Source organism: Phocoena sinus, chromosome 2, assembly GCF_008692025.1.
Source record: "Phocoena sinus isolate mPhoSin1 chromosome 2, mPhoSin1.pri, whole genome shotgun sequence".
Classification (NCBI taxonomy): Eukaryota; Metazoa; Chordata; class Mammalia; order Artiodactyla; family Phocoenidae; genus Phocoena; species Phocoena sinus.
Genome location: NC_045764.1, coordinates 136,985,041 through 137,002,186, shown reverse-complemented (window position 1 = coordinate 137,002,186; position 17,146 = coordinate 136,985,041). Strand labels below are relative to the sequence as shown.

Below are 17,146 nucleotides of genomic sequence, written 5' to 3'. Positions count from 1 at the left end.
ATAATGCCATTTGCATTATTACAAACATGGATGTGTTTACAAAAGATGGATGGACCCAGAGTTTATCATACTAAGCGAAAAGTCAGAAAGAGAAAGACAAATACCATATGGTATCACTTATACGTGGAATCTAAAATATGACGTGAACATGTCTACGAAACAGACTCACAGCCATAGAGAACAGACTTGTGGTTGCCAAGGGGGAGGTGGGGTGGGGGTTGGGAAGGATTGGGAGATTGGGATTAGCAGATGCAAAATATTATATATAGGACGGATAAACAACAAGGTCCTACTGTATAGCACAGGGAACTATATTCAATATCCTTTGATAAACCATAATGGAAAAGAGTATGAAAAAGAATATATATGTACAACTGAGTCACTTTGCTGTATAGCAGAAATTAACACAACATTGTTAATCAACTATACTTCAATAAAATTAAAAAAAGAAATCAAAGTAAAAAATCGTTGATATTAAAAACTCAAAGGATGATTTAAACAGCAGATTATAAATAAATGCAGTAAATTAGCTCATTGAGTTGAGGAAATTTTAAAAATTACATTCACTTCAAAAAACCTACAACCAAAGTATGAGAGAAAGAGGAAGGTGAAAAAGAAAACTAAATTCTCCAACAACAGTAAGCAGCATAAACAGTCCACAGATGTAGGCGCTAAGAAATTTAAGACCTGGACATTGCAGTGCTCCTGGAAGCCCAGGAAATACTAACTAATCTCTGTTCATGTCAACTCCCTGGAACATATAAGTTGTAGAGCTCTCTAGACCCTATTACCAACATCTATTCCACTGAGAATCAGAAGACACCAGCAAAATAATGGTACCTTACCCTATACAGTAAGACTTAATTTCATTTGACAAATGCTCCTCTGGTATCTCATATTTTCTAAATATACTTAAATCATAGCAATCTTTAAATTTTCACATCTTTCTTTAGTTAGAGATAGAAGTTTCTTATATGGTCCATTAGTTTGCAGTTCACAGGGCCAAGAACATTCCTCTAGAACATTCCTCCAATCCTCCTCAAGACCAAAAATATTTTCACAGGTTTCTCTGGTTAAATATTCTTGTAATAAAGCTCAATCTTATAGATTAGTCAGTCAAATCAACAAGTACTCTTAAGCTTCTCTTTCCACAATATAAATAATCTAATAAACAGTCATAGATTATATATAGAGGAGTTCTTTTGTAAATAAAGGAATGCTTGTTATTAAAGCAAATTATACACAGATTTCGTAAACTTGGTTTCCAATACTTAAAACATTCACTTAAATTAGATAACACATTTTACCTGTTAAATAATAAATCTCAGTTGTTCTAAAGAAAATGTAACCTATCTTCATCAGCTTTTCCTTAAAAATGTATATATAAAACATTGTAGGCATATTTCTGATAAGGAGCTGAATATCGGATTTTAAACATATCATCCAAGTGGTCAAATATAGGTACTAACAGTTCCCATTAGTGTGCACTCCCCTCCCCACAAATTTCCAGTTTGCTTATTATAGGACTTTACTGACTTTAAAAGCTATATGTGGGATTCAAGATCTCTGGGGACAATTTTACAGAGTATCCCTAAAATCTCACTAACAATTCTAATCCAACCAGAAGGCACCTCTAACAAATCAAGATTTTCTTTGGCAGCAGCAATTTCTCAATTAGTGCCATTCTCTGGCTAATTCTAGAACTCTGAAGCAGCCCAATATGGTAGCACCCAGAATAGGATTCTGCCCCTTCAGTTCAGAAAGCCCAGGGGCACAGTGCCATTTTTATTTTCTCTGGGATTTCTCTAAAGAATAGTCCCAAGGTGATAGGAGTTTCTGAGTCTGCACAGGTTCAAACCTGAGGATCTTCAAATAACCCAAAAGAAACATATGACTATGGCTCAGCTTCAAAATTCCTACAAATTTGTGAAAAGAAAATAAGGGCAATACACCTCATCAGAAAATGGATTCATCATTTGTGCTTCACAGACATATGACTAAAATTCAGAAGTGAAAATTTTCTATATTTCACTTATCTTCTTATCTTCCAATATATTATAACATTTTTGCCTTCTGCTTCTTCCCTCTAGGTCTTACTCTCTTCTAAGCAACCTCCAAGTTTTATTATTCTTCTGCCCACAAATTAAGTCTCCTCAAAATTTTTATACCATTTCTATTCTTGCTCTTTGTCCCTCCCTAGTCTGAGCAATCAATCTCTTCTGTTTTCCCCTTCTTGCTTTTAATTCGTCCTCATTCTTGTGTTTAGGGGAGAGTAAGAAGGCAGAGTTCAGGCAAGGAAAATATTTCAGTGAATTCATGCAAGTCTGAGTTTGTTAAGTAGGAGAGAAATGGCTACTACATCAACAAAGCTGAGGGGCTACTGAGCAACCCACAGTGAAAAGCACTACTGGAGGTGAGGACTACATATTCCTTGAAGTTATACTACTAGTGAAGAACCTGATTCTTGGTTTAAATTTGGATAGTATTTCCAATTACTAAATAATTTTTCCTGGTCACAGAGGAGGAAACAGCCATTATTTAAGCTATAAAAAGAGGCTAAATTATTCATAGCTGGCTATCTCATGAGATATACATGATGTTTATCAGGCTAGAAATCACTGATCAAAAAGTTATTTGGATCCCATTTATATGAAATATCCAAAAGGCAAACCTAGAGACAGAAAGTAGATAAGTGGTTGACAAAGGATAGGGGAGAAGAGAATGCGGAGTGACTCTTAATGAGAACAAGGTTTCTTTTGGGCGTGATGAAAATGTTCTAAAATTAAATTGTGGTAATGGTTGCACAATTCTGTTAATACACTGAAAACTACTGAGTGGTAAACTTCATATGGGTGAATTTCATGCTATTGTTATATCTTAATAAAGCCATTTTAAAAGATTACTATGGTTTTATATGGCTTTCTGTATCTATATTTTATTTTGCATAAAAAGGTTTAAAAAGATGACTATATATTATTTGTAGTAACATGAAAAATACTATATTAAAATTTTTTCACAGATTAAAAAAGTTACCTGAAAATTTCTCAGCTGCTCAGTATCTCTTCATCTTACAGCTTCAACTAAATATTTACTTCACTCTTTCAATTAAATATTTACTTAACCTTCTTCAACAAACCAAATTTCACTCACATGAATTCTAATGCAAAATACTGTTACTGAGTTAAATAATACCCTAAATTAAAACGTTAAAAATGAAATTTCAAAACACAAAGTCAACCAATCAAACCAACGAAAATAAGTCAGATAAAGCTCTTTTATACTAAATAGTATTTCCATAAAGCCCATGACACAAGTCATTTAGTACACAAACTATAGTCAGTTTACACAGATATTAGCAGCAGTTTCAATTTCACAGTGTGTGTGAGACAGAGCTTGCCACTTTTGATGTTTCCTTAATGTTTCATGATTTTTTAATGTATCACCATCTTCTAGACATGTGCTGTGATCTGAATCACACACTCCATAAGGTAGTCTTCTTAAATTGCCACAAAGGTATGTACCGCACAATTTTTAAAAGTAAAATTTAGAAGTACACAATTGCCTGAAAAATACCTAACCTTAATTTAGTTGGAGGGTTCTAGTGACTATGAAATTAGATACTGACCTATTTTTACTAAACATTATAGTATAAGCAAAACATTAAAAGATTTAGATGGCATAGATTTAGTTTTTAAAGTTTCCTAAGACTGTTCTGGTATTCACAATCTCAATTTGCTTCATCTGTTAACTATTTCAAATTTCTCAGTTTTGGATAACTTATACACATTGAGAAGTCTACATATTGAGAAGTGGATTCAATTCCCAGTTTGCTGTTTTTTTTTTTTTTTGCGGTACGCGGGCCTCTCCCACTGCGGAGCTCCGGACGCGCAGGCTCAGCGGCCATGGCTCACAAGCCAAGCCGCTCCGTGGCATGTGGGATCTTCCCAGACCAGAGCACGAACCCGTGTCCCCTGCATCGGCAGGAGGACTCTCAACCACTGCGTCACCAGGGAAGCCCCTATTTTTTAATTCTTGCATATTTGAGGATTCAGACTCTGACTGGCCCAGAAAACAATAACTGATTTCCTCAGCCAATCCATCATTTTTAATTTTGCTTGGAAAAAAAACAAAACCCCTCACAGAGAACATTTATAAGTGTTTGCTGATAACCCTGTGTACTTAAGTTGAAATAAGGGAAAAATAAAACTTATTAAATACTTAAGATGGTAAAAGGTTCATTCAAACACAAAATATGTGAAGATTCTAAATATTTTACACGTATGAATAATGTCTCTGCTGGAAAAAAGGACCAAAAAGTATATGCCTTTAAAAGATAGACTTCTGTCCATAAAATCTAACATTCTTCAAAACAGAATAATTCACTGAGTCCATAAACTGCGATATGAGATGCTTTGTGTATATGGAAAAGGGTGCTGGAAAGTAAAAGAAAAAAGGGTTTTTCTGAAAGTGAAAATTCTTTCTCTCTATATATATATCCAACCACCTCCTATACTTGATTAGCCATACCTCAAATGACGTGGCCTAAAATAAATTTCTCAACTCCCTACCACTTCTCTGTCTCGGGAAGTAGATCTACCATTAGTCATGAGCTCACAGAATGCTGTGTTTCTCTTATCATAGCACAGAAGGCCCTGTGAATCTTTAGATTTTAAGATCCATGGGGGAAGGAATCATGTCTCTTCTGTTCATAAGTACCTAGTACATAGTGACACTTGATTAATATATGGGACATCATCATGACTTCTCCCTTGTCAACAGAGTTAGGAATTGTTTTCTACCCAGGAAAAGGTATTCCCATAGAAGTTGAATTGTATCCTACCATTTCCACTTTGTTATTCTATAGAATACATAGTTCTAATTTTTTAAAATCTCTACAGAACACAATTGATTTCTAATATTAAAATATCAGACCCTGCAAAGCTGCAGGTTACCAGTCAAAAACTTGATTTTCAGATTACTGTTCATTAATGACTTTTAAAAGTTTCTCAACATCATTAGATACATATTCATTACTGAAAAATGCCACATGAGATATGTTGAAGGGGAGAAAAGAGAAAAGATGTAGTTTTGACTAGAAGTTACAGCCTATACATTCTCTTTCCCTGGGCTATTTACTTATTCATCTGCTCATTCATTTAACATTCATGAATGGGTACATTTTTTAAAAAGTCTTTTCTATGTAAGAAGCAAAGTATAAGGTAATTTAAATGCAAAGGAGTAATTACTGGGAGCTAGGAATCTACTTTCAATGTATTTTAGACAAAAATATCTTAAATTTAGTCTGGGAGTTTTACTGTATAAAATGAACAATCCCATTTGCACTTAAGGAGCTCCTGATTCTACTGACTGTAGCAAACCACTACAAGATCACTCTAGATGGTTGACTAGTTGTTAAAGTACTTGCTTGTAGTATCAGGAAGCATTTATAGAGAGAAAATGAAGACAGATATGGAGTAACGTAGGGTTAAACTGTGAGTTGACCACAAAAGCTGCCAATTCTAAGATCAGCCCCTTGACATCCAAACAAGGATGATATTCTACTGCTTTATGAAAAGTGAAAATTTTGTTTACTACCTATTTATATTCTGAAGTATGATGGAATATTGCAAAAATGTTTTTCTAAAGTCTGGTAAGTTTTGCAATTCTGTTTGTAAAACAAAATATATATATATAGCCACTCCTTGCTTATCCTTATCGTTAACATTTTCATTACTAAATTTTGGTAACAAAGTAAGCAAACTGCATATCTCCTATAGACATAATATGAAATATGACACAATTTTCTACCACTCATACTAAAGACAAGGAGCAGGGCTAAGAAGTCAATACATTCAAAGTTGGTAATGAATTATGTTCTTATTCTCTGAAGCAGTACAACAGTTCCTGAATAGCATATTTTTAAATAAAATAATTAAGCCACATACAGCAGGACTCAAAACAAAACAACCAACCAACCAAACAACGTGTTTATCTACACCCCTTCCTGAGACAGTCATATCACAGATGAATACAAAGCACCAGCCTAAATTTAAACTAGATTATCTGTGACCTATGCTCTCTCATAGTATGCTGTATTTCTGGCTCACATTCGATTTTCTTTGTCATGTGTTTATCAGAAAATGAGCAGGGAGACTACAAAGATTAAACAATCATATATTGAGCACTTATTTAAAATAAATGAAACCTGGTCCCTGCTTTCAAGGAATTTACTTTTAATAAATCTTAATATTGAAATGTTCCATTTACAGTATAATCTCTATTGTGAGACCAATTAGCTTGTATTTAAGACTATCTTCCTAAACTCACTAAGAATTTCATTTGAATGAAGGACTGATGAAATCATTTATGTCAGTGGGAGTCATAAAAGTGAACATGAATAAAATAAGACAAAATTGTGTATGGTTTATAGTACTAGTTGTATTATAGCTTTAACTTACGTGCTTTTTATATTAAAAAATGTAATGGTTCTTCTTGGTGAAAAGTTCTAAAGGGAGCTGACATGACATGTGATACTGTACTTTTCAACTTTATGTATACTTCCACCTCAGATTGCAGCTCAATCACAAGATTCACTCTCTGGGTACAATGGAACTGTAGCCATACCCTTCATATACAAAGATTGTCTACCCCATTACAATCGCCAGAAGAGTTACTTATAGCAGTAGCAATGAAACTGCAGTGACCCACATATATAATTATTTGAAAAGTCCAAGGACATGTGTTTGGCTTCTGTTACTAGCTGTGAAAATTAACCTCTGTCTTAATTTCCCGATCTTTTAAGATACAAGTAATAGTAGTATCTATCTCATACAGATAGATATAAAGATTTAATGAGCTAGTACTTGAAAATTTCTATGATAATGCCTGGCATATAAGTGGTCAATAATGTCAGTTATCGTTGTTACTAGCTAATGTTAAGGCTAGAAAAAGTTAAGAGCCACACAAAGAATCAAATTCATGATTCTGGTCTCATTAGTATCATACTCCAATAAATGGATCTAAGCAGCCACAGACAGCCTATATAAAATTATCCATTCAAAAAATTCAATAAAGGAAATTTTACTATGCATTTTCTAAATACTAGAAATAGCATAACAATTTGATATGGTTTAAAGTTTAGCTTAGAGATTTATATGAAAACAGACTATTCATATATCAGACATTTGTTTGACTCAAATTAAAAGTTGATAGTAGCCAAAGCGATCTTGAGGGAAAAAAAAGGAGATGGAGGAATCAGACTCCCTGACTTCAGACCATACTACAAAGCTACAGTAATCAAGACAATATGGTACTGGCAAAAAAACCCCAGAAATATAGATCAGTGGAACAGGACAGAAAGCCCAGAAATAAACCCATGCACCTATGGTCAACTAATCTATGAGAAATATGGCAAGGATATACAATGGAGAAAAGACATTCTCTTCAATAAGAGTGCTGGGAAAACTGGATAGCTACATGTAAAAGAATGAAATTAGAACACTCCCTAACACCATACCCAAAAATAAACTCAAAATGGATTAAAGACCTAAATGTAAGACCAGACACTATAAAACTCTTTGAGGAAACCATAGGAAGAACACTCTTTGACATGAATCACAGCAAGATCTTTTTTGACCCACCTCCTACAGTAATGGAAATAAAAACAGAAATAAACAAATGGGACCTAGTGAAACTTAAAATCTTTTGCACAGCAAAGGAAACTATAAACAAGACAAAACTACAGCCCTCAGAATGGGAGAAAATATTTGCATATGAAGCAACAGGACAAAGGATTAATCTCCAAAATATATAAACAGTTCATGCTGCTCAATATTAAAAAAACAAACAACCCAATAAAAAAATGGGCAGAAGACCTAAATAGACATTTCTCCAAAGAAGACATACAGATGGCCAAGAGGCACATGAAAAGCTGCTCAACATCACTAATTATTAGAGAAATGCAAATCAAAACTACAATGAGGGGGCTTCCCTGGTGGCACAGTGGTTGAGAGTCCGCCTGCCAATGCAGGGAACGCGGGTTCGTGCCCCAGTCCGGGAAGATCCCACAAGCCGCCGAGCGGCTGGGCCCGTGAGCCGTGGCCGGTAGGCCTGCGCGTCTGGAGCCTGTGCTCCACAACGGGAGAGGCCACAACACTGAGAGGCCCATGTACTGAAAAACAAAAACAAAAACAAAAACAAAAACTACAATGAGGTACACCTCACAACGGTTAGAATGGGCATCAGAAAATCTACAAACAAATGCTGGAGAGGGTTTGGAGAAAAGGGAACCCTCTTGCACTGTTGGTGGGAATGTAAACTGATACAGCCACTATGGAGAACTGTATGGAGGTTCCTTAAAAAACTAAAAATAGAACTACCATATGACCCAGCAATACCACTACTGGGCATATACCCAGAGAAAACCATAATTTAAAAAGACGCATGCACCCCAATGTTCACTGCAGCACTATTTACAATAGCCAGGTCATGGAAGCAACCTAAATGCCCATCAACAAACGAATGGATAAAGAAGATGTGGTACATATATACAATGGAATATTACTCAGCCATAAAAAGGAACGAAATAGGGTCATTTGTAGAGACGTGGATGGACCTAGAGACTGTCATACAGAGTGAAATAAGTCAGAAAGAGAAAAACAAATATCGTATATTAATGCATATATGTGGAATCTAGAAAAATGATATAGATGAACTGGTTTGCAGGGCAGAAATAGAGACACATGTAGAGAACAAACATATGGACACCAAGGGGGGAAAGTGTGAGGGGGGTGGGGGGTGGGATGAATTGGGAGATTGGGATTGACATATATACAGTAATATGTATAAGATAAATAATAAAAATCTGCTCTGTAAAAAAATTTTTTTAAGAAAGTTGATAGTTACCTCCGTTTTTTAACCAATACATTGTCTAGTTACTGTGATTCCGCAATTCCTTTCTGTTAAAAGGATGCCTACTTCATAATATTTGCAAATATAACTCTGGAAAGAGATGCATGATGGTCATGAATGTCCTGTTAACCCTCACAGCCAAAACATAAGAAGTTAAAATGAAATACTTAGGTCCGAAATCAGCCAACATAATAACGGCCACTCTTCTGATTTGTATAATCTTCACACTTAAAATCTAGGTTCAGGGGAGTTCCCTGGCAGTCCAGTGGTTAAGACTCAGTGCGTTCACTGCCATGGCCCGGGTTCAATCCCTCGTGAGGGAACTAGCACCCTGCAAGTCAAGTGGTGCGGCCAAAAAAAAATTCAGGTTCAGCCAAAATAATATATAAGAAGAGAGTCAGAAATACCTGCCACCAGAAAGCTTTTAACTTCTTCCGCCACCTGCTATAGCAATCACTCCCATTCTCAGGTAGATTTTGCCTAATACTTACAAAATATCTGAATGTCCACTATCTACAGGCACTGTGCCAGGCTTTGGGTACAGTAGTTATTGCATTTTCCCCTTCTGAATTTTATAATTAAATTGAACACACAATTATACTTAAAACATAAACAGTAAAGTATATGATTAAAGCCATACAAATAATACAATCATAATGCTGTAGAAGTACAGAGAGAACAGAAATGAAACACTCTGGTGATCAGGAAAGGTTTTGTGGGGGAGAAAATAATAGAAATGAGCTTTGATAAAAAAAGAAAACAAAAGCTGGAGAAGGAGGGACAAGAATTCTGAACCATCAATTAGCACGAGCAAAGACCCACTGAGAGAGAGAAAAGTTCAGGGTGTGCTCCAGAGATGGCAAGAGGACCAGTTTGGTTGAAAATAGATCAGTCCTGAGGTCCAATCATGGAAAGTGTCAAAGCCAAACCAAGAATTCTAAGCTTTATTCTAGAGGCAAAAGGGAGTCACTCAACATATTGAGCAGAGAAATAATGTGATGGAGGAGGGAGATGCAGTACAAGATGCTAGTAGAAAACAACAGTTGGAGTGTTAAAGCATGGTTTGGGTATGAGGTAGTACAACCTGAAATGTTCCAGTACAATTTTTTAACCTTATATAACCCAGGACCCACATACAAAGCCTTAATGCCTTTCATGAAGACTCCCTATTTTCTTTATTTGTTTCACAAGAAGAACTGAGTTAATTAGAATAATTTATTTTTCTTACTCTCTTTTGTATCTTTTCTGCAGCAATATCTTCTTGACCATTTCTAATCATGAAATTTTCTTTTTTTGTTTCACAAGAACTGAGTTAATTAGAATAAGTTATTTTTCTTACTCTCTTTTGCATCTTTTCTGTAGCAATATCTTCTTGATCATTTGTAATCATGAACCGCAACCCCTCTTCAAAACACCAACCTGTGTCCTTCCTCATTTACTGATCATTCTTGTCTGAACATTCACCTTTGCTTTATTACTTACTCTTTATCCTCTATTTAACCATCAACTCCCACCTAATCATTAACCTAATGACTTCTCTCCAGCTTCGTACAGTCAAATAAATCTACTCATACTCAATTTTCTTTTCCATTACCTCTTAACTTTTAGTCTACTCATATACAAGTTCTATATGCCCACAACCTTTAGCACCTTTCTGAAGTCTCTACTCAATCCAAAGACTTATAGTTTGTCTTCCAGGCTCACTGCTAAAACTATACTGAAAGACAACCCTCTCATACTCACTAAGTTTCTATTCCCCTAAGTATTTCAAGATTTCATATACTCAATAATAGCAGCTACCATTTATTTGGTATTTCTTTACAGTAGAAAATACGTCAAGTGCTTTACATGATTATCTCATTTAATATTCAAGATTACCTAATGAGAAAGGCTTTTCCATTTGACAGATAAAGAAAACTGAGGCTTAGAAAAATCAAGTAGCTTGCCCAAGATCACCCCACTAGGAAGTTTTATCATGTTCTCTGGAGCCTACAATGTGGTTCCACTGACTGTACACACTCAGAAACATTTCCCTAAGTCCTTCAATACAGACATCAACCATTTGAGAATTAATATTGATTCCATTTCTCGATCTGAACAATGATGGTCAAACATATAAAACTGTTTATCTCTGTTGACTTCTGAAACTTTGGGAATGAGAAAATGATTTTAACTTCTTAAATCTTTACTGAATGTTTTAGAAGGGAATCTTGCACTGGAAGACTTAACTACATAAATTTGTAAGGTCCCTTTTAATTCTAGGAATCTGTATCAGAAGTGTAACATTCAGCTTTTCAAATTTTGATTCCTAGGAACAACAATCTAATTGGGAAAAGTCTACTCAAGAGTATTCTGAAAATAATTCTGTATTTACAGCTCTGATTCTGGCACATTACTTAGACTCTCTAAGCCTACATTTCTTCATCTGTAACACAGAGATAACATCATATGCTTTAGAAGGTTGTGGTGAAAATTAAAGGCTGATGCTTTATTTTCAATAAATTATGGCTTTTATTATTCACTTTCTTTTGTATCTAGAAGAAGTTTAGTTTCATAGGATTTTAATTCAAATCATATCAACCACAAAAAAATCTAGTGACTTTCAATCCAGATCCTAAACACGAATACTACATAAACTAAGTCAATGGGATCCAGATAAACATGTTAAGAATTATATTAAAAACTCAAACTCCCTTCTTTATCACATTTACTCAAGGAATGTTTAAAACATCTCTAATTTTATAAACACAGTACCAACAATCTATTAACACACATTAACATCCAGTACCTTTCCCTCAGTTTCTCAGAAAAATTCTAAAGTCTATTACATTTTAGATAAAGGTATACATAAGCTCCCCTCTCTTAATTACTTTCTCTAGCTCCTCCTACCTGCCTCAGCAAAAGAAAAGCTAGGTAAAGAGCTTATCTAGGTAGTACACAGATATCTAGGACATATAAAGGTCAAAATCATCAAGAAATATATTCTGGAGACTCAATAAAATATAAAATTGTTACTTGTGTAATACGGAGCACATTAGACACTGGAAAAAACAAAAGAAGAAAAAATAGAGGTAATCAAGCTTTTGATCTTGATATCATTGAACCCAAGCTACTTTCATATAAGAGTAGTTAATAATCCCAGGTGGAAATTCAGAGAATTTCCTGGGTAATAGTGAAATAATAAATGAAGCAACTCAATTTTAAAAATTTGTCACCAACGTAATATGAGATGGAAGACAGAACATATTCTGGCATAAAGTTACTACCCAGGGTACAGGAAGGCACAGAGTTTTACCTAGTTGCCTCACAACACCTTTCCCGTCCCCCAAGGTCCATAATATTTCACAGGGCCATACCTTGTTTTATCTTGTTTAACTTACAGGACACCACTTGCGCTGATTTTCTTACAGGGCTGCCTCCTTCCTCTGATTTGATTAAGGATGGAAAGTAGTCAGGAGTACCACTCAGAGTCAGATGCCCAGACAAGAGTCAGTCATTCAGGGGATCATCGAAATTATCATCTTATAATTAGTTGTTTCTACATGATCACAACCTCACATCTTAAGAAATTAATCCAGCTCTCATGCATGAGCATTTCAGGGATAACAAGCTCCCTATGGACATATGTCAGTCTTTAGTCTTAAATTTTTAAATAAATAAGCATTTACAGCTAAACCAGAATCAGCTACACATGCTATTAGCTATTATAATAAATAGTCTAGGTGTTAGGGGAACAAATTCAAAGACTGTAGGTTTTTACTAACTGCTTAGCAATATTTACCATGTGACAATACGATGTACTATTAATTTCTTTGAAGAAAATTGGGTATTAGAGAACAAATTTTCAAATGAAGGTTTCTTAACAAGTCAAGATAAGCAAGACTCAGCTTGAACTGACAGAAAAACCTTAACAATGTGTTCTTAAAATGCCCTCCACATAAAATTACCAAGGGTCATGTGCTTGTTCAAACCTGTAGTCTCAACCACCCTTTGTCTCTTGTGGAATCTCCATCTGCCTTCCTCCCAAGAGTTTTTGTAGACTTCTCAATCCCAACAGAAAAATCAATAAAAGCTACCTACAGGAATATCTTTCCTAAACAACAATCAACAACTTTAAGTTCTTTTAAATAAGAGACAACCCAGAAAGAAAATCAGCTTCAGAATGCTGAAACATCTAAGTGCCTGGCACATAGCAGGCATTTAGTCAAAGCATATTAAATAGACAATATTGAGAATAAAAAAATATAACAACTGGACAGTACATTTGATAATATAATCTACCCCTTTGGCTTTGCTGATTATTTTGGAGCACAGTCATGACCAAACAATTACTGTCTCCTAGTGCAGTGTTCCCTTCAACAGTTTACATTGTAATTATGGGCATCACTTTTGCTCTTCAAACTAAAATATAAACCACTTTTATATTATATGTTAAAATACACACACACACCACATAAAAAGAATTTTTGATGACTCAATCATTCAACCATTTTATTTCTCAAATATATACTGAGGTAGCTAGCCAAACTTTACCAGTCTTAATATACCTCTCCCATAATATAATTACTTCACTGATGTGAAAAATATTTAGTGATATCTAATCAAAAATGTCTTAACTTCCATGCCTAGCTCATTATAGTTTCATGTGGTATTGCTATAACTTGCAGGTTAAAAGTAATCAGCCTTGTATGACTGAATGTTTAAACAGATATATGTGAGTTACACATAGGAACAGAACTAAAACATCAAACAAGGAATGTTATTTTGGGCTTCAAATTATTTATTGGCAAAAGAAACATTAAATCAATAAAGGGAACATCTATATTTATAAAAAAGGCAGAGGCGTGGGTCACTATTGCCCTAGTCAGTTTCCTAATCTGCAGAGTTACAGAACTACACTCTGGAAAAGGCCCAATATGTAAAAAGATAAAAATATAAAAGTGAGGTTGTTCGAGTTAAAGAGCAGTTGGGGAGCAAGCCCTGCTGGACTCCTGAGAGCTCTGTAACCCCTAAGGCTCAGAAGAGCACTGTTAAAATAAATAAGCCCTCTGACTCTTCAGAGCTCTGTGCACCTAAAAAGTGATTGTGTTTAAAATTCCAGTGTGCAAATTTGAAAAGATTAAACCTTTTTCCTCAGAACAATTTTTTTTTTAATTCCTAACTTCCTTCAGTAATGTCAAAATTATTTACTCCGGGAAAATAATAACTACCTCCCATAGATTTTCACACCTCCCATGGTCTTCCAATCACTTCTTAAAATGCATTCGGCTCATTACTCCAATTAGCAGAAAATTTAGGGTTAGGGGCGGGGAGGCGAACAGATTTCTTGGCCTGGACAACTGAAGTATGACCTTTGTGGATTTTTAAGTACCATGCGGTGCTTGAGAAAAAAGAAATACCTCCGGTGATGAAATTTTCAAAACGTATCTAAAACTGCGGTTGGTAGAGGCGCTCCACAGCCAGCTGTCCTTCAAGAAAATATTTAAAATGTACACGCTGAACAGAACCACATCTCAACCAAACTCTTAACATCAACAACTTTTACCCACACAATTTACACGGTTAAAAACAGAAGAAATCAGTTCGATTTACTTCGGTGGATTCGTTCGATGCCTTAATAATGAATGAATTGGACGCATCACTGCCGAGTTCTGAAAGAGCCTCACGCTCAGCTCCGCCCCCTATAAAACCTGAAGCTAATTCTCCAGAATTCAGTGTTTCGAGGCCAAGTCCGGTCCAAAGGAGGCCTCCCCGCTTCTTTCTCCCGGCCTCTCTCCAGGGGTTGGAGCCCAGGGTGGCCGGGCGGGTGCGGGTGCCGGACGCCCCCTCCCCGCTTGGGGAAAGTTCCGCCGGCCGCTCTCGGGACAGGCCGGTCCGCGGCCCTCGCCCGCGCCGCCGTCACAAACACCCCGCCCGGCCTCAGCGGCCGGAGGGTCGCGCCCCCTCCCCGCGCCGCCGCCGCCACAAACACCCCGCCCCCGCCTCCCCGCCGCCTCCCTCGCGGAGCGTTAACCCCTCGCCGCCCGACGCCCGGCTCCGGGGAGGAGGCCGGGCCAGGGGGTGGAGTTGTCGCGTCTCCTCCCGGGAGCGCCCGGGCAGACGCCCGGCTTGTTTACAGGCCCCAGGCCTGGTCGCCGCCGCGCAGGCCCGCGCCGCCCGCCCGCCCTCGGCCCGAGCGTCGCGCTTACCCGGAGCAGCAGAGGGCGGGCAGGTCCCTGGTCCGCCGAGGCGGCGGCGGCGACGGCAGCCGGGGAGGGGGCGGGAAGAGGGTCACCGCGGCGGCGGCCGTCCAGGTCAGACCGGGGAGGGGGCGGAGGAGGGGAGGAGCCGGGCTGCGTCCGGGACCCCGGCTCTCGGCGCCCTCGCGGCTCAGATCATCCGGGCGTTGGAGCGGGAGGCGGAGAGCGGGTCCCGGAGGACGAGGAAGAGCCGAAGATTCATAGCTTTCGCGCCCCACCTGCCTGGCGCCCCCCACCCCCCCTCCCCAGCCACCAGTTCCCGAGCTGCAGCCGCCCGAGCACCCGAAGCTGCGGGCCGGGCCGGCTCAGAGACCACAGCTCCCTCGCTCCCGCGCGCGCTCCCGCCCTTAGCGCCGCCGCCGCCGCCGCCTCGAGCGCGTCCCCGCGCAGGCGCGCTCACGTCGGCGCTGTGCTGCCCCTCCCCCACGCCTCCGCCCGCCCCGCCCCGCCCCGCCCCGCCGGCTCGGCCCCAACTACAGCCGCGGCGCGGTGGAGCAGCTGGAGAGACCCGGATGTCGTTGGGCCGGAACTGCAGCGCGGGCAGGCGAGCGGGGGAGGGGCGGACGCAGATGACGTCACTGTCCTACCCGGCTTCTCTCGCCGCAATCGCCTCGCGGCCCCGGCCTCAGGCCCAAGCTGAAGGGAGCATCCGAATCCCGGATCGGAACGGAGGTGCCCCAGGCACACACCTCCCGTCCCTAAGGGCAACAACCCACACACTCTACTACCACCCACCCACACGCTGATGCAGCCTATACACGCACGAGGCACATGCTCTGAGTTTCTGGCAGGTTTTCCGTCTGTAGCTCATGGGGTTTCACATCGTATTTATTTGCACTTGTTAGACAGTCACGTGATTCTGCTTCTGGGGACTTCCATCGACCTCCAGTGAGGTTAAAGGAACGAAGGATTTTTTAAAATCCGGAAGATAATCAAAAACGTAACAGCTCCTTCTATTAAAAGTTAGAGATCTGCTAAACCTGATTGAAACTGCACGTGCAGGCGGCCAAAATCCAGTTTAGCTGGCTAGACTACGGAAAACCGGACCCACGCCGGACGCAGGCTGTTTGCGGACGCCGCAGCGGATAGAATGACAAACCCTAGGCGGCCAATGAATCAGAACTGGGGAACAGTACATCACCAGCCAGGTCTCCTATTGGCTGGGGTGCTTTATCCCTCTCTTGCCAGAGACTTAACCTGTTCATGGATTTGACCTACACCACATTTGCAGGAACAGAAGTTTAATAGAAAAATCCGTGTTTTAAAGAGATGCTCTGGTATATACAAAGAAAAACCAAACACTGTATTATTAGAGACAGGTACTTTAAAAAGAACTGCTACTTTGTATCTCCTAAAGCCACTTTGTTGTTCCAACTCTTAGGTCAAAAGCAACCTATTTATTCTGTCTCTTGTCATTTAGCAAACATTTAGCTACTTTTAAAGCTGTAAAAGCTGTCTCCAGTTTTTTCAACATGTCTTTTTGGGAAGATTCTGTTCCTTTCACTTTTAGGCCTGGGATCTAACAACAGTATGAAACAATATCACCTAATGATCACTGGCAGGCCACTTCTTCAAGGAACCCCAAAATTACTCTACCCGATATCTTTGGGGTTAGAATTTCTTAGCATAAGATGAAGATGGATCATTTCCAGGTATGGAAAGTAAAAATAAAGTTCATTTATGCATTTGGTCCCAGTATTATCTGAGGACATATTTCCTAATTACTTTTCCCCACATTTGCCAAAAAAAAAAAAAAAGGAAATTAGATCAAAGATCTTTAAAACTCTACCTTATTGGAATCCTTAATATTTCAGACAAATAGCAGCATGATTAGCATGCTAATAGACTCATTACCATTCTGAAATAGAATAGCCCATGTGGCAACCACTATTTGGAGTGCCCTTAGAAAACAAATTTTCGTATTCATAAGGCAGAGCCTGGGTAGCCAATGTCACTCTTGGACCATAAAGAGCTCGAAGGTCTTGCCTGTCTTTCTG

The 17,146-nt window shown here is 38.6% G+C and overlaps 1 protein-coding gene across 2 annotated transcripts in view; it reads right to left on the bottom strand.

Annotated features, from left to right (window-relative positions):
* The window catches only part of PPM1A (protein phosphatase, Mg2+/Mn2+ dependent 1A), a 43,487-nt gene extending 27,975 nt beyond the window's left edge, over positions 1–15,512 (bottom strand). For both annotated transcript variants that reach the window (XM_032622714.1, XM_032622713.1), the window contains exon 1: positions 15,099–15,512. The gene's annotated coding sequence lies outside the window, so the exon portion shown is untranslated. The remainder of the gene's footprint in view (positions 1–15,098) is intronic.
* Between the last annotated feature and the right edge of the window lie 1,634 nt (positions 15,513–17,146).